Genomic DNA, 18,537 nt, shown 5'->3' with positions numbered 1-18,537 from the left:
TTTAAATAAAAACTTAAAAAATAACATCTAGTTTTTTAGTGGCTTCCAATATTTGGGTTTGCTTTTAATTGGATAAAAACCACATAGTACTTGAAACTATCTTTTAGTGATCCTTAATAACTTTAGTCTAGGGATCTAGCTAGCTGGACCAGTGTTGACATTTCAAAATAGCCTTGCACAAACCGAAGTAGTGGAATGTGCTTTAATAATAGAAAGTGGATTAATCTCCACATTCTCTATGAGTTAAACATAGTTACAGAAAGTGTGTTAGGTCCTATTATTTCATTTTTCAGGATTTCACTCGTTTTAAGCCCTGAATCACTCTGCACCATAGGTACAAGTAAAAGGACAGAACTGAGCCACTTCAGTTCAGCAAAGCACATTGTTAATCTATTGATAATGTCCAATATGGTATAGTGGTTAAAAATGTAGTGGTTGTTGCACAAAGCAGAAATGGAATCAAATCCATTTCTTTGGACAAATTTCTGAACACTCTAGACCTCAGGTTTGCTCAGAGGAATGAGAATGATAAAAGAATCCACCCGTTTGAATTTGCACAAAAATTAAATAAGACAATATGTATAAGTTACTTGACTCCCGGGAATCATGCATGTAAATTTCCATTATTATTTCAATTATTATCAATCTAATTAATTCAGATCTCAGTAACTTCAGAGCTTCCATCTACTTTTCTTTCTATTTACAGCCAAAAGAGCTTTGGACTTCAATTGTATTCTTTCCCATTATGTACAACGCTAATCAAAACAATTTGATTATATTTGGCTTCTAAGTCTCCTAAAGTATAATTTTATAAGAACATAGCATCTGGATGCCAAAGGCAGTAAAAAATCACTTGGTTCATGTACATATGGAGCCACTTTCACATGCCAGGATAAAGGGAACTTCATTATCTCTACTCCCCATCCAGGTTATGGTTCTGGGGCATGTTATTTGCAATCTCAAGCTTTGGATCAAATATTAAGTTAGTAATGACATTTGTGGAAGGAAAACTCAATCTAGGTTAAATGAAAAAGAGGAACTTCCTATCACTTACAGAGCCTAACTGTGGGAAACCATTCTATTGGAATATACTTGGTTCCAAATCAAAAATTACATAAGAAACAGGAAAAATGTAAGTTAGTACTTATCCCTTAGACTATCCCTTTGGATAATATGTCTCTCTCAGTCCACTTTCAGTGTCTTTCTCAGTCCACTTCATTTCCTACTCTCTTTCTACCTAATAATATTTACTACTTCATATGCTTGGCCTACTTAGGATAAAGGCTAAGCTGCTTTTTTAAAAAAGAGGCCCAAAGTAAAGAAGCTTAGAAAAAAATTTTTTTTTCTTTTGGATAAAAAAGTCCCAAAGTGAGCAGCACAAGTCGGCAATCATTTAAAGACCCAGATCCTTTCTAAATTCCAATTTTTATATACCCTTGATTTTGTCTTTGACAGTTCAGGCTGGATTGTAGGTATTTTTATGTTCCAACAATTTGAGATGCATGGAAGCACAGGGTCACATAATGTCTTAAGACCAAGACAAACATTTCAATGATGAGAATTTAGTATAAGGTCACATCTGGTACAGTGGAGGTTGGAAAATATTATCTTTACTGAGGCAGCTATGTGAAGACCAGTATTTTTTACCTCAATACTGAAGTCTCAGCTGCTGAATGTATTTTTCTTAATTTTGAGAAACCAGTAAAACTAATGTTTTTAATCTCATTTTTAAGTTTTCATTTGAGAGAATCTGAATGGACCACTCTTGATCCAAAAAGTTATGGACAGAGATAAGTAATCTAAAACAAATACGGCTATAACTATCCATATCTAACGTCAGAGAATGGTTCAATGGAAAGAGGTTGAACAAATAATCCAGTGGTCATTTACTACCTATATAATAGAATGTTAATTTTGTGAAGCTGATTATAATGCAGACATAATGCCAACATCAAAACAAGATAATACACTCACAAACAGAAAACTACTGACCAAATTTGGTTGATGAAAATATTGTTATCTAAAATACTACCAAACTGAATTTTGAAGATACCTCACCAGTAAAACACCATGTTCAAGTATAGCTTGCTCTTCAAATGTAAAGGTATTATATAGAATGACTCTTTTTATATAACTTATCCTATCAATATGTCAAAGTAGAGTAACTATTGTTGTTAGATTTTGTTAATTAAAAGGCACCTGAATTGATTCAACATATATTTTTCTATTTAAAAACATAGTACTAAAAATAGATTTACCATTAAAGAGATACTGTAGCTTAAAACTTTCAGTCTTTAGATCTGCTGATAGATTGTATGTTTTTTCCTAATTTAGAAAACCCATAGAATGCTAACCTGGCATGATGTATGAGTTGGCTATGGGATCACAGTCCTTGATTCAGTCTGCCAGGACATGAATGCCAGAATTTCTGGCTTCCTCCTGTAGTGTGTGTGTGTATTTGTGTGTGAGAGAGAGAGGGAGGGAGGAAAAAAGGGTGGGAGGGAGGGAGGGAAAAAAGAAAGCGAGAAGATAGAGGAGACTTTTGTGTGTGCAACATGGAGACTTCCCAGGAATTAAAAAAAAAAAATCTTAACTGTAGTTAAATTCAGTTAATTAACATATAATATACTATCAGCTTCAGAGATAGAGGTCAGTGATTCCTCAGTCTTATATATAACACCATGTGCCCTCCTTAATGTTCATCACCCAGTTACCTTGTCCCCCACGCCCCTCCCGTCCAGCCACCTTCAGTTTGTCTCCTATGATTAAGAGTCTCATGAAATTTTAACAAGAAAAATGGAATATATTTTTCTTATTAGTTATTTATTAAACACTAAGCATAATTGAAATTGATGGTACCATGGCTATTACTAATTATTTTTACCATTAAGAAATTAAAATTTAAAAAGTCAAGTATTTTGCACAGTTTTGGGTACTTCAAATATTTCACTGAATAAAAAATGCAGAAGAAACAATTTAGATTATTCTCAACTGAGAATTCTCTTCCTTTTACCATCTTTCACAATATCAACTAATTCCATAATTGAACAAGCAAATTCCAGCACTTAGAAATACTTTCTAGATGTATGGCTGCAGTGAGACAGATCTCCAAACATAAAGTATAGCACTCAGATATTCAAACATATTATTTGTTCTTATGTGAAAGGAGTTATTGATTCTTATATCTATTAATAAATCAGTTTTATACACATGCAATCAAGGTTCAGTAAGAGTTTCTAATTCAAATTTGCAGATGCATTAGACATGAAATATGTTTAAATCTAAACAAGCAGCACTAGTCTCAAAACTTGCATTGCTATTTCCTATCTTTCAAGAGAGAAAATTTTCTCTTCTACTTACTATACAACATAACCCATGTTTTTAATCCTCATAGCATCACATTAAGAGAATAAACATGCTTTGAATATATCTGCTTTACAAAAAAAATATGTATCTCTTACATATATTTTTCAATCTTTGGTGAGCTATAATTTAGTACTGTGCTCTAATTGTTTGTGTATTTCTAAAATGCTTAGCTAACGGAAGCCCTGCCAAAGAATGCCATGATCAGTTGCTTCTAGACCTTGTAAATAACTGCTTATGCAAGCCTACAGACAGACCATCTTTATATAGTCCTGATGCAACTGTGTATATGGGATGCTTAGTCATTATTATGTAACCATTGAGCAATGTAGCTAGATAATGCTGATGGCATACTAAATTGTTTTTCAGATAAAGACATTAGATCCAGTATTCTGGCTTGAAAAAAGGCAAGTTCTGCAAACAAGTAATCTAATTTTGCTGGGGATTCAGGATGACATACTTGGAGTATTTACAAGGGTGTTTGCTAAGCCCCCAGTCTCTGCTTTCCACAGCCTGGTGAGGTCTTACCCTGACGGGCAGATTTTCAGCACCACCTCCATTTAGGAAATGGGAAACATTTAGATTCCCTACACACTGAACTCCCCTTTAACCCTCTGCTTGATGCCCTCTACTACTAGAAAAGGATCTGTTTAACATATTTTACTTAACTGATTTCTCTGAGCTTTTTATTCCTTTTTTTTCTTTTCTTTGTTTGTTGTTGTTGTTGTGGTGGTGGTGGTGGTGGTGGTGGTGGTTGTTTTGCAAATACCAAGCCATATACTTGGTAGCAAAAATCAAGTAGCACATTCTGATGTGGGCAGTAGAAATTCAGTGAAAGATTTTGTAACCAATCAAAAGGATAAGTAATTACCACATCTTTGAAAAAAATCTTTGTGATCTCACTTCTGGATTCAATAGCTTTATAACCATCTGTTCCTCTCTCCAGTATTTCCTATCACAAGTTATTCAGCACACTATTTCCAGGTTATTCTTTCTTAAATGAGACATTTCCTATAACATCATCTTGTTTACAACCTTGATGACTTTTGAGGGAAAAAGTGTGTAATGTTTATTAAACTTTATGTTTGTTAATGTTTAGAATATGTCATCAGAGCTTTTATAGACTAGATATAAAAGTTACTCAGTAAAAAATTAAATTAAAGGACCTTTGTTGGTTATATGACTATTGTAAGCATTACCTACTATTTAGCAATTCATCTTGAATATATCTAAGGTAAACGACAAAGCATTCATTATAAGGGCAAAAATATTCAGGTTCAACAAAGTATACATTTTTGGTATGTGTTCCCTTCCTACTGATTACAAAGGAGTGAATTTAAGTGAACTTCATGGAAAGAAAATTCACTGAGTTTGGGGAAAATGTAGGATTAGATCTTTGAGATTGGGAAAGTGTTCCATGTTAAGCTTTTTATTTTTTTAAATTTTTTTTCATGTTAAGTTTTTTAATCTTGAGCTATCAAATTGGCACTGGGTATGTAAAGCTGGAGCTCATGGAAGAGGAAATCTAAACACTTATATTTTGATGTCATTACAAATAATTGGAATATAATGGCCAGAGGGCTAAAGTAGATGATCTAGGAAGAAAGTGCAAATAGAGAGGAGAAAAGGACTGAGGACAAAGATCTAGTGGATGCCCCTTTTAGAGGTTAGGGAAAGGATGTATGGATGACAATAACAGCCAATAACAACAAAGACTCTAAAGGAAAAGATAATTAGGAGACAGTGTCATCATAGAATCCAAGTGAAGGAAGTGTATCAAAAAGGAAAGATTGATCAAAAGTGCCACATGCTCCATAGAGATATTGAAGAACAATGTATTTCAGAAGACGGAAGATGTTGATGACCTCAACCTGATAATTGTTCAAATAAGATGTGGGTTAAGGTGAAAATGATATTATGAGGAAACAAGCTCAATTACTTCAGACAAACTTTTATAATAAATGACTAGAATAAAGGAAACTGGGAAGGGGAAATTGTAGCAGAATATGGAGATAATAGGTTGTTGTTTTGAGTTCTGATTAGTTTGTTTTTTTTAATAGTTTGTTTTAAAACAAGAACTGTTATGGCAGTTATGAGAATAATCCAGGAGAGAGGGAAGATTAATAATGCAGGGAATGGAACCTATCAGTACAAATTCCTTTATTGGGATCTCCTGCATATTTGAAATTGTGAGTTGTCTGAATAGGGACAGAAACATCCATTAGAGGGACGAGGAGAATATTCTTCTGCAGGCAGACTTTTAAAATGAGACTTTTTTTTTTACTCTACTTTTTAAAATGAAGTAAGCTAGATCATCAGCTGAGATTGGGGAGAAGGTAAGTGTAAAGTTATATAGAAAAGAGGTATTGAGGACACCTGGGTGTCTCAGCTATTAAGCGTCTGTCTTCAGCTCAGGTCATGATCCTGGGGTCCTGGGATCAAGTCCTATATCGAGCTCCCTGCAAGGAGCCTACTTCTCCCTGTGCCTACGTCTCCAGTTTTATTTCCTATGTCTCTGCCTCTCTCTGTGTGTGTCTCTCATGAATAAATAAATAAAATAATTTTAAAAATACTCTTAAAAAGGCATACTTTATCTATATGTATTTAACAACTGAATACGTGGGATTTATTAGAGCTATTTTTTTCCCATGCAAGTATTATAAAGGGATACAGGATTTATTGACATTTATAAGATACTTGTTACAATGATGGATCATGGAATCTAAGATGAGTCAGGAAAACACAGAACATGAGGTGTTATGGACTAAGGAAAGAATGAATGGTTAAAGCCAGTGGTTCAGAGAACAGGAATTCTCCTTTAGGTTGAAGAAATTCTGGAATAGATTATTGAGCTGAAAAAATAATGGAAAGTAAGACAATCAGAGGGTATAAGTCAAGATTTTGAATGTGACACTGTTGTTGGTGACAACAAAGTCAGGGCTTATGGCTGAAGAGTAATGGATGAAAATGTTATTGAAACCAAGAAGACCAAAGATCTAAGATCCTCAAGTAGTTGCTCAGCTCATCCTTATGGGTTTTGACATTAGGCAATATTTACTACAGTGCAGGAATGAAAATAAGGGCTGACATTACTTAAACTGTTGGCTTCTAATAGTCATATAAAAAAAAGGAGAATAAGGACATGACAGATTTAGAAAATATTGAAACTCTACTAAATTAACATTATACAATTAGTGTAATGTTAATGGAATAAAGGGAAAAAGTCTCAATAGATGTTGAAATGGTATTTTATAGAATTAGTAATAAATATATAAAAATGCATGTGTATATATTCATTTATATATATATATATATATATATATATACTGTCATTACTATTATTTAACTTTGTCTTGAACATACTAAATGAAACAATTAGCAAAAAGAAACAGAAATGAGGTATAAGTATTGGGAAGTAGAAGGCAAAACTGTATACATTCATATTTTATCACTTATTAATAAATTTACAGGGAAAATTCGGTGACTTCTCTACTCTCTTCCAGGGTTAGCATTCTCCAGTGCCTTTGTGTTCTTCCCTAGCATCACAGTTTAATTGCCCCTGGAAGCCTGCATGCTTTTACTTCATCCTTTATCACCAAGGTAATATCTATTGACTCATGAATCAAATAAACAGACGGATGATTGTATAGGTTCTTCATATGTATCTATGATAACCTTCCTTGTGATTTTAGTTTGCTTTTTTACATTGAGTACTATATTCCCGATACTGTTTTGTAACTGGTGAAAAGGAAGACACTCGTTTGATAGGAATAGTTTAAACAAAATTATAATAAAACCTTAACCTTGGCTTTCATTTCTTTTGTTTTTTTTGTTTTTCTCTAACAGTGACATAGGCATTTATGTAAGCAACATAGTAAGAAAGAGTAGTGGATTGAGAATAAGGATAACTGGGACACTAAATGATCGAGCTAGTTTGGATGATATTTGAGTTTCATTCCAGCTGGAAAATGTATTTTCTTACTTTTTGGTTCTTTTTCTTGTCCTAATTCTTCACTCTCCCTCTTTCCTGCCATTATCTAATCTTTATCTGACATTGCCAAAAAATTAAATCAAAGTAATAGAGCCACTGATATGCCTAACAAAATTTTGATAAATATTCCTTACACCTTACACTATTAAGCTTCCAGATACTCTGGAATCGGTGGAAAGCCTGAAAGGACTAATATAACAAAATTTCATTGCTTGATCTATGCCTCAAGGACAGAATGGATATTATTCAACAAGCCCAAGCAGACACAAATAGATACTCTCATAAACAAAATGCTGGAGGCAACTACATCATCTCCAGTTTTATTTCCTAAATTCTCCTTTTACTGTTCTAGACCAGCACTCAGATGATATATCACCTTTCTGGAATGCCAGAGAGGGTAGCGATACAACCAAGGAACATGTTAATCAGCAGAATTGATATGTTTTTGTCTCTATTCCCATTTTTTTTCCTTCTCTGCTTTTCTTTCCCCTCTATTCTTCCTTTATATTTCAAGTTTCTATTGCTGAATTTATTACGGCCTGGATTTCTACCTTTCCTCCATTCCACTCAGAAGCAAAGACTATATAGATAGGGCATCAGGAACGCTAAGCACATACATTTTTTTAAATTTATAACATGAGAAGGAGTACCAGATTGAAGGATATTTTTATTTTTGTCATAGAACAGTTAATTAGATTACATTAGTAAATTCTGTTATAATATTGCATTGTTATATATGTTAAGCACTGTATGTGACACATTAATAAGAGTTTATCCTTGTCTTTGTGGAGATAACAAGACATTTACTGAAAGAAAAATTACCATAAATATGATAAATATTTTCTCTAAAAAGAAATAAACACAGTACTATAGATTTTAGAGGAGAGACATAGTCAACTGTGTTAGGACTCAAAGAATAAAAATAAGGGAGGAAAATAAAATTTAAATAAAATTTTGAGGTCTGAACTGAGAATATATCAAGTAGTAATAACTTAAAGTGTAGGAAATAAATAAATACGTCTGGACAGTAACCAGCAACCCAGTTTCATTGAAGAAAATGGAGGAGTGATCATTAGGGCTGAGAAGGTACTGGATGTGAAAGGCCCATGCTTTTCGGTGGGAGGCTGGCATCAAATTTATTCACTATCATTGGGAGCCAGATGGGCTACAGAATTTGTAGAGCCCAGGGCAAAGTAAAAATGCACAGTCCCTTGTTAAAATGTGATTAAGAATTTTAAGACAGCTATAGCAAAGCATTAAATCAGGCGTGGGGCCCTTCTAAGCACGAGGCCCTGTGGGACTGCACATGGTCATGAGTTGGCCCTGTTGGTTAGTCACTGTTTTTGAGTATTGAAGAAAGGACAGGAGGTTTTACTAAGGAAAATAAATCTAGCATGAACACAGGTATCCGCTGCTTTTCAAAAGTTCATGTATGCCACTTCACTTTTACAAAAGACTACATTAGTACCTGTTTTTGCTAACCAAAAGAAATCTGAAGTGCATTTTTATTTTTATGAAGACAGACAAAATGAAAATACCACTCAGCATTTGTTTTGCAGAGCCCTTATAGAGGCAGTGCATATCCCCAGCCATGAGAGAGGCCCTACCAGACAGACTCCTTCCCTGGAACTATGCTCAGCATCTCAGCTCCCAGCCACCAGAGCTTTGAACTTTGTCTGTGAGTGTCTGTGCTTTATCTTGATTTAGTTTGTGCATCTTGTAGAGCAACATGTGTCCTGAGGTATCAGGAAAGCCTAAGAGAGATTATTTTGGGGTTCTGGGAACACTCAAAAAATTCTTCTAGGAGTGCCTGGGTGGCTCAGTCTGGAACATCATGAAGCTCCATGAAGTCAAGCAAAGTAGGAAAATGAAAATTAATGAAGAAGAAATGGAGTTAGGAATCTCCTTTCCTCAAGGTCATCTTAGCAACATTTTTCTCCTTGTGAGAATATTTAAGGAAATAAACATACAGTATATAACTTTTTGAGAATATTTTTTCATTATGCATAATGCATTTGGATCTGTCTAGGTTTTTATGTGCATCAGTACCTTTTACTGCTTCATAGTATTTCATTGTATAGTATTCCACTGTATCAGAGTTGGCTTAACAGTTCACCTATTGAAGCAGGACATTTGAGTTGTTTTGAGTTTTAGGTCATTATAAATAAAGCTGCTATGAACAGTTGTGTATAGGTTTTAGTATGAACATAAGTACTTATTTCTCTGGGATAAATGTCATAGAGTATGATTATTGAATAATATTGAAAGTGCTTATTGAGTTTTAAAAGAAACTATCAAACTATTGCCCAGAGTAGCTATTCTATTTTACATTCCTACATGCAGTGAATGCAAGATCCACTTTCTCCACATGTTCACTTGCACTCGGTATTATCACTGTTTTTTTCCTCCTTCTAATAAATATTTAATAATAAGTCATATGTGGTTTTAATTTTCATTTCTTAATATCTAATGATGTTGAACATATCTTCATGTATTTGCCATCTCTATCCCTCCTCTGGTAAAATATCTGTTCATGTCACTTGCCTATTATATAATCAGATTTATTTTTTTGCTATTGAATTTTTAGAGCTATTTTTATAGTTTGTATTTGATACCTCAGTTAGATGTGTTTTGCAAATATATTATCCTAGTATATAGCTTTTTTTTTTCCATTCCTTTGATAGAGTCTTTCACAGCATAACAGTTTCTAATTTTGATGAAGCTCAATTTACCCCCCCTTTTTTTTTCTAACAAATCGATTTTGATGTCACATCTCAGAACTCTTAACCTAGGCCTAGTCCCAAAGATTATTCTTTCTTATGTTTTCTTCTGATCCTTAATATTTTAAACAATTCCCTATCCCAATTCCCTATCCCATGTATCCCTATACATGCTACTATACTATGGTAGCAAATAAGCGATGTAGCTGGATTTAGTTAAAAATTGAAATGTATGAAAAGTTTCCTGAAAGATGGTATAATTTAACATAAAAATAACATTATCTCATCATCATTCTGTTTCAGAATGAGATTTGGGGAAAAGGTGCCAAAAACAAATATGTGAATAGAACAAAACATCACTAAGTGGAGAATAGCCAAAAACTTAAATAAAATTTTCTATATCTGACTTTATATAGCAATTTAATTAACTAATTAGTTAGTTCTTCCCACCTATTTCTATGACACACACACTGACAATCACATAATAATCCATTAAAGAGTGTCACATTTTTAAAAGTGAGGGTAGACATTTGGTATTATAAGAGAAAAGTAGGTTAAGCATAACTTCTATTAAGCTCAAAAGTTAACTCTATATGTCCTGGAGTTGCAAGCATAAATGAAAGCATAATTTGTTATGAAATTTTTATTATTTGTTAGTAAGAAGTGTATGCTAGCTGGTAGGGCAAAATTGATCATTCCCTGTAAAAATCTCAAAAGGACTAATTACATACATTTTTTTTCCATCATTGCCATTGAATAAGAAAGAAACATTGTTTACAAATGTAACTTTTACCAATAAGCAGAAAAGACACTCATAGAATCTGATTGCCCCTTTATAAAATCAGTTCTCAAAAGAGCTAAAGAAATGCTTTTTTTAGGGGACGCCTAGGTGGCTCAGCAGTTGAGCATCTGCCTCCAGCTCAGAGCATGATCCCGGAATCTGGAATCAAGTCCTACATTGGGCTTCTTGCATGGAGCCTGTTTCTGTCTCTCTCCTCTGTGTCTCTCATGAATAAATAAATAAAATCTTTAAAAAAAAAGAAATGCTTTTTAGTTACATAAAATTCTGGCGTTGTAATTCCATATGCCAAAAGAAAAGGAGTCCAAAGGAATAAATATCCCTTTTTAATTACTCTTAAATATTTCAGTTAACTCAATCTGAGCTAAGAGATTTCTGAGAGAAGCTAAAGACCAGATTATTAAATATCAAAGTCACAAAAAGAGTAGAAGGAACTAACATTCATAAAGTACTTGTTGCATGCTGTGGTCATTTATGTACACAAGAAAATGATGAGGATGGAGAAATTGTTTTTTAAACGATCGCTCCAGTTATTGTGATTCATTTCCTGTTCTTCAAGAGATGCAAAAAAAATTAGAATTTCTGTTAATGCACTCTTCGCTTTGTGAATGTGTTTCTTTTACTGTAACATCGTGCTCAGATTAGGCTTATAGTCTGATTATATTTTAAAGTCATTTTAACAGATGTGGGCCAGTGGTGCAGCACCCAACTGGATCTTCTACTAAAAGCATAGCTTTGAGCCAAAATTTTGTTTTTGTATAACTAGTCAAACTGTACTCATAATGTAATGTCTTCATAGTTCTAAACATACATGAGAAAGTTAACAATACTATGGGAATATCATTGTGATAGTAACAATTATTTTGGAAGAGAATGCTTTCTTCAAGACTCTGACTCAGACATAGATATATGGCATACTGTGAGTTCATATCTAAACATCTTCTGAAGCTATCAAGTAGAAATTAGATTTAATCCAACATTTGAGCAACATTGAGTTTCATATGCTATTGAGCCTTTCTTCTCTTTTTAACAGATAAAGTTAACGTGATGTCTGCCCAGATTAATTTTTAAATTCCACCTGGCTCCATTGGCCACAAATACTTTGAGAAATGAAGTTTGATGTTTTACTTTCAATCAATCATCCTTTTGAACCAAAATATAAGCTAACATATTCCTGCTTTGAAAATATTGTACCAGGGCCTAGGAAAAAAAAAAAAAGAGTACTTAGCTGTATTTGAGAAGAAGCCACTGAGAAGATGCCATGATGAATATCTTTGGAGGTGAAGGCCTGCTGGTGCCTAAGTAGGAGTCTCCAAGGTCCAGAAATCAGGATAATTTCATGCCTCAGACCATAAACCTTTTCATTTGTTTGAAAGCCTCTCTTCTTTCAAACAATCATAAGACAGAAAATCAGTGTGATTGAGATCCAGAATTCAAATATGTTATTCATTCCCCAGAAGTGAAAATATCTGACTTTGCATTCAAAGTGAAAAAACTGCTATAGGAAGCTATGTGGGAAAGGCAGCTACTAGCAAAGCATATATACTCAGAAGCACTTGTATCTATATATATATGAATAATTTAAACTCAATATTTAAATGCATCTAAAAGAAATTTGAGTACTAAAAGCAAAAATTGTAACACTATCTAATAGGGTTCTCAAGGTATGTAGATGTGATATAGAACAAAATCATAACAAAAGGAGGAAAGGTAAAGGGTCTATATAGTGATCAGATGTCTTTATTCTTTTGGTAAGCTATTGATTTTAGTAGACTGTGAAAGCTAACTGTATAGTTTATAGTCCCCAAAGCAACCACTGGGGGAGGAAAAAACCCTATACAAATATACAAATAGAGTACAAAATAAAATAGATAAGGTACCTGAGTGGCTCAGTTGGTTAAGCATCTGCCTTCATTTCAGGTCATGATTTCTGGGTCCTGGGGTGAAGCCCCACATTGGGTTTACTGCTCAGGTGGGAGCCTGCTTCTCTCTCTCTTTCTGCCTCTCCCCACTGCTCATTCTTTCTGTTTGTCAAATAAATAAATACAATCTTAAAAAAATAATATAAACAGAATGAAATAGCAATGCAAAAAAAAAAAAAAGACAGGAAAGGAGAATCAGAAGAGTGAAAAAGAAACAATAAACCTCTAGGAAGATTGACAAAATTTTAGTAAAGACACAAATTACTAATTTCAGAAATGAAAGCAGTAAAAGAAGTCTGAATATCTAATGTAAAATGTGGTGACTATAGTTTTTAACATAGTAGGTATAGTTGAAATTTGCTAAGAGCAGGACTGAAATGTTCTCACCTAAAAGAAAAAAAGAGAATAAAAAGAAAGAGGGATATTGCTAGAGACATTCAAACTTTAAGAAGGTCATGACTTCTTAAATATTAATTACAATATTACAAAAATTTAACATGCATAAATGTGACAACTTAAATGAAATGGACTAATATAAGTATTAGAGAAATTACACTCATATTTTAAAACCTGGAAAAGAATTCTCCAGGCTCTGATGGTTTTACTGGAAAACTCTGTCACACATTTTTAAAAGAGGAATAACACCAGATATTCTACATAAGGTCTTCTAGGAAACAGAAAAAGAGAAATTATTACTTCCTAATCCATTTGTTTAAGCTAGTATTACATCATTACAGAGAAGTAGAGATAAAGAGAAACAGAAAAATATTAGACAAATATTCCTCATGAACATAGGAATGAAAACTCTCAGTAAAATTATTAGTAAATTGAGTACAGCAGTACACACACTTCCCAGGAATGAAAAGCTAGCTCAATATTTGAAAACCTATCCAAGTAGTCCAACATATAATATATAGGAGAAACTCTTTATGGACCTGGAATTAGGCAAATATTCTTAAATGCTACATCAAAATCATGATACATAAAAGAACAAAATTGGTAAATTTTTCTTCCACAGGAAAAGCAAATGAGCCATTTCAATGAACCTCTCCTATAGTATATAGGAGAGATGCCTTATATGGTAGCTTATAAAAATATATGTGAAATAAATTAATAACTAACATGAATTTAATGACTTTACAGAAATATTTAAACCTAAATAATTTGCCCATAATTTTGCAATGAGTTTTTAAATTCCAAATTGAAATAGTAATGTTTAAACAGTGAACTATATTAAGATGCTGATATAAGGACTGTTCACAATCACATTTTTTCCAAAGAATTAGACCTGTAAATCCAATGAGATTTTTACATATGAATGTAGCAGTATTAATATGTGAAGAATGAAATAGTATGAATGAATAAGTGGTATAAAATACCTGTTTATTTCCTAAATTAAATATACCTAAAAGTATATAGATGGAGAAAAATAGAAATGGGCAGAGAGGGAAGATATGAGATATATATGACATATGATTTACATTTACAGATAATTGATAGTCATTATGAATCATCTTTGAAGGAGAGAAATAATCTTATGACAGATCAAAGTGTTTTTCTGTTGTAAGAAATATATTAAAAGATTTTTAAAAATTTAAATAGTATGTGTCTGTGTATATTAAATAATTTACTAAGATTTTAGAGTATACAGAATAGTTAAAAATTCTGAAGAGGTACTCTACCCTTTTGGTATTTTCTCAGGAATTTATAGTTTCATTATCTTGTCAGTTCTTTTAAAGTTCATAGGTTAATGCCATCCTGGCATCAACCCTGCTTTGAAGTTAACAAAATACTTTAATTGTAGTTATAACTTATCCCTTGTAGTTTAATATCTTTGTGTAGTGCAGAAATTTAAAATGAGAACTACAAGAGGTCAATATCTGAAATTCTTGCTTCACTTCTGGAATAAAAATTAGTATATTTCAAAGGTTGAAAAAATATCTCAGAAAAGCTAATTTCACTTAATTTTTAGAATTAAAAAGATACCATTGGTTCTATTCTGAGAATTAGAACATTTGTAATTATTTAAAATGATTTGTGATAAGTCGATAATAAGAGAAATGGATATAGTTATCCTATCCATATATACCTCCTAGAGTATAATCATATTGTCTTATACTTAATGTCTAGGGTACCAGAGTATTTTTATTTTATTTTTAAGGATTTTATTTATTTATTTGAGAGAAAGAGAGAGTACAAGCCAGAGGGGCAGGGAGAGGAAGAAGTGGACTCCCTGCGGATCAGGGAGCCCAAAGTGGGGCTTGATCCCAGGACCCTGAGATTAGGACCTGAGCCATAGGCAGACACTTAACTGACTAGAGCCACCCAGGTGCCCCCAAAATATTCGTTTACTACATAAACCAGAGATTTCAAAAAGCCCATGTTATAATGAACAATTTACCTGAGAATCCTTGAATTTCTCCTCAGTTTATTCTGGAGTCCCAGTTTATCTTCAGTCACAGGAATTTTTTCAATCAAATTACCATCATTGTCATCATAATTAGAATTTTTCTCAATGTTTCCTACAATTAGCAGCTATAGAACATAATGGGCTGTTCAAAATCATTCTTCCTGTATAAGAAAAAAAATTGTATCAAAAAATGAGCTCAGGACAGAACTATCTTTTTTTTTTTTTTTTGCTTCAATTTACTTAATAAGAACTACATGCAAATGCAAAAGTAAACAAAATGTTTTAGAACAGAAATTCAAAGGGTGGATTTCTGTTTAGAGTAATAAATTGAAGATCTCTAAACCCACTGCCTATAAGACATACAAAAGATTAAAATATTTTTAAATCATGAAAGAGACTGCCAGGAAATAGAAGAACCATTTGAAATTAACAATGAAGTAAGGATACCCATCCAGGAAACTAAGTATATGGGAGAATTATCAAAATACCCTAATGGCACTAAGTCTTAGTGCTTGCATGTGTAGCACTGCCCAGAGGGGAAGAAAGAAAGGTGCTATGGGCTGATCCTGGGTTGTATACTGAGTGGTGAACCAGAAGAGAAACAGCTACTCACAAAATCTGGAATCAGGACAGACTATGTCTTTTTTTTTTTTATAAGATTTTATTTGTGTATTTGAGAGAGAGAGAGATCACGAGCAGGGGGACGAGCAGAGGGAGAAGCAGACTCTGCTGAGAAGGGAGCCTGATATGGGACTCTATCCCAGGACTCTGGGATCATGATGTAAACCAAAGGGAGACCCTTAAGTGACTGAGCCACCCTAAGGACCTAAGGACAAGCTATATCTTGAGGAAAATTATGAATTAAGAGAAATAGCTTTTTGTGTGTGCTCTGGATAGTAGATTAAATAAGCAACAGTAAAACTAGCTCCCTATTTCTCTCTGGAATTTCAAATGCATCAGCCACCCTCATGTGTTTAGGGCCATTTACATCTGCAAATCACCCAGTTAAGATGGTGGCTACTCCTGAGAGTACCAGGAAAAATCAAATGCAAGTCTTCTTGGGTAAATACACACTGATGCACATGCTGATTGTGAATGGTTATTACCTAGGCAGAGGGTAGGGGGATCTCCAACCTAATACCAGTGCCTTTGAACTCTTCTTCCAACATTTCTGACAGAAGTGAGCCTACAATAGTAAAATCATAAACACACCCAAAAAATGAAAGAAAATCCAAAACTATTACCTACTTAGTAACTGAATCCTTCGCAAATTTCAGTGAATTTATTTATTTATTTATTTATTTATTTATTTATTTATTTATTTCATTGGAGACAGAGACAGGCAGAGACATCGGCAAGGGGAGAAGCAGGCTCCATGCAGGGAGCTTGATGTGGGGACTCCAGGATCACACCCTGAGCCAAAGGCAGACGCTCAACCACTGAGTAACCCAGGTGTCCCTCAGTGAACTTATTTTTCATCTCTTGTATAAATTACATCTTAAGGTATTGATGAATGGTGTTGATTTTATGGCAGGTCCGCTGCAATTAGCATTGGTTTTACAATCGTGGAGAATCAGAGAATAGGTTAAAGTGAGGTGGTTAGATAAATGCAGCGATATTTAAAGTAATCCATTTCCAAAATTAAAGGACTGTAATGAAAACACCATAATGAAATCTAGCCTGAATTGTCATACATATTTGAAAAGACTAAAAAAGAATCATCAGTAGCTACCTTAAGTAGAATATCCTATAGCAAAAATGATAATAATAAAAGAAAAGAAAAAAACATTCTAAATTCTGTTTTCCAAAAGCACTGGTAAAATTTCAAATAAGCATCTCAAATGGAATTAGGAATATAATGTTTGATGTATTATTTATATATTAAATATATATGATTTTTTTCAGATTTCAATGTCTTCATAGACATAGTAGAGATGATTGATGGTGGTATAAATTTTGATAAATATGTTGTTTTATTGCTGCATTGCTAATGGAAATACTATACCCAAAGAAAGATTATTATACAACTGTTCAATAGGGACTGAAATCTCTTGCAGTGTGCCAAAGAATTCTCTCTTCCTTTTACTTACCCATTCATTTTTCCAACATCTGTTTTTAGCATTTACCATGTACCACTACTGTCCTAGAAACTAAGGATGTGACAATGAAACAAAGTGCAAACAGAATCAGTAGCCTTATTATATTTGTATTCAAGGGAGATAGACACAGAGGTTAAACAAATGAATCTATAATATATGAGATGAATTAAATGTTTTGAAGAAAAGTAAGGCATAGTAAGAGAGAATAGAAAATTATAAGATGTTTTATAGATGTTATGATGAGACTTCTCTGATAAAATGACGTTAGTTCAGAGACCAGGCAAAAGTGACCAAGAAAGCTAAACACTTTGAAAAGAGGAAAGAGCAGGAGCAAAGAACCTAGAGCAGAAACAGGTGCAGCTCATTGATGAACTCATGAAGTAGGTCCTCATGGCTGGAGCAGAACAAGCCAAAGGAGAGTAATAAAGTATCTGAGCGCTGTCAAGAAACTCAATCATAAAAAAAAAAAAAAAAAAAGAAACTCAATCATATATAAATCTCAGTGGAGAGTTCTGAGCAGGATAGTTGCATGATCTGACTCATGTTTTAAAATTTTAACTATGGCTACATTGAGGAAAATAAACAGTGTACAGGATGAGGAAAATAAAGAGTGGAAGCAGGGAGAGCTGTTAGACAACTATTGCAAATGCCCAAGTAAGAATGTTTAGATGAAGCTATGAATGTTTCCATCAGGTCAATAGCAGTAGCAATGGAAAGATTTGACAGAAGGTGAAGACAGAAAGAAATGTGGAGTATAAGAGAAAAATAAATGTCAGAGGACTCCATGATTGTTCATTTGAGTAATTGAAAGAAGAATGGTCTTCTTTTTGGAATGGGAAAGACCTTTGGTGAGGCGAATCAAGTGTTCAGTTTGGAACATGTTGCATTGGAAATGTCTGTTGGACATTGAAATAGAGATGCTGAATAGGGAACTCACGTTTAGAATTCATGAGAGTTTTTAGTTAAAGATACATATTTGGTTTTCATCATAATAAATGTTATTGGAAGTCGTAGATTATGATGTTACCTAAGGCATAAATGTATAAAAAAGAAAGAAAGAAAAGTTCAGTGGACTAGAACCAAAGCTGTCCAAAGTTGAGAAGTCAGGAGGAGATGACCAGCAACGACATGTGAGAAGAAGCATTCAATGAGGTGGATGGAAAAAAAATAAGAGGATTGACTAAAAAATAAGTGGAAAAAAGTGTATTTCAAGAGGAAGTTATGGTCAACTCT

The 18,537-nt window shown here is 33.4% G+C and overlaps 1 long non-coding RNA gene across 4 annotated transcripts in view; it reads left to right on the top strand.

The window, feature by feature from the left end:
• Positions 1–18,537, top strand: part of LOC119872250 — a 181,027-nt gene that overhangs the window by 140,514 nt on the left and 21,976 nt on the right. For all 4 annotated transcript variants that reach the window (XR_005361074.1, XR_005361075.1, XR_005361077.1 and 1 more), the window contains 2 exons: positions 6,867–6,963; positions 8,914–9,032. This is a non-coding gene — a long non-coding RNA (uncharacterized LOC119872250). The remainder of the gene's footprint in view (positions 1–6,866; positions 6,964–8,913; positions 9,033–18,537) is intronic.

This window comes from Canis lupus, chromosome 6 (assembly GCF_011100685.1).
Source record: "Canis lupus familiaris isolate Mischka breed German Shepherd chromosome 6, alternate assembly UU_Cfam_GSD_1.0, whole genome shotgun sequence".
Classification (NCBI taxonomy): domain Eukaryota; kingdom Metazoa; phylum Chordata; class Mammalia; order Carnivora; family Canidae; genus Canis; species Canis lupus.
Note: the sequence above shows the minus strand (reverse complement) of the source record. Positions and strands in the feature narration are given on the sequence as shown.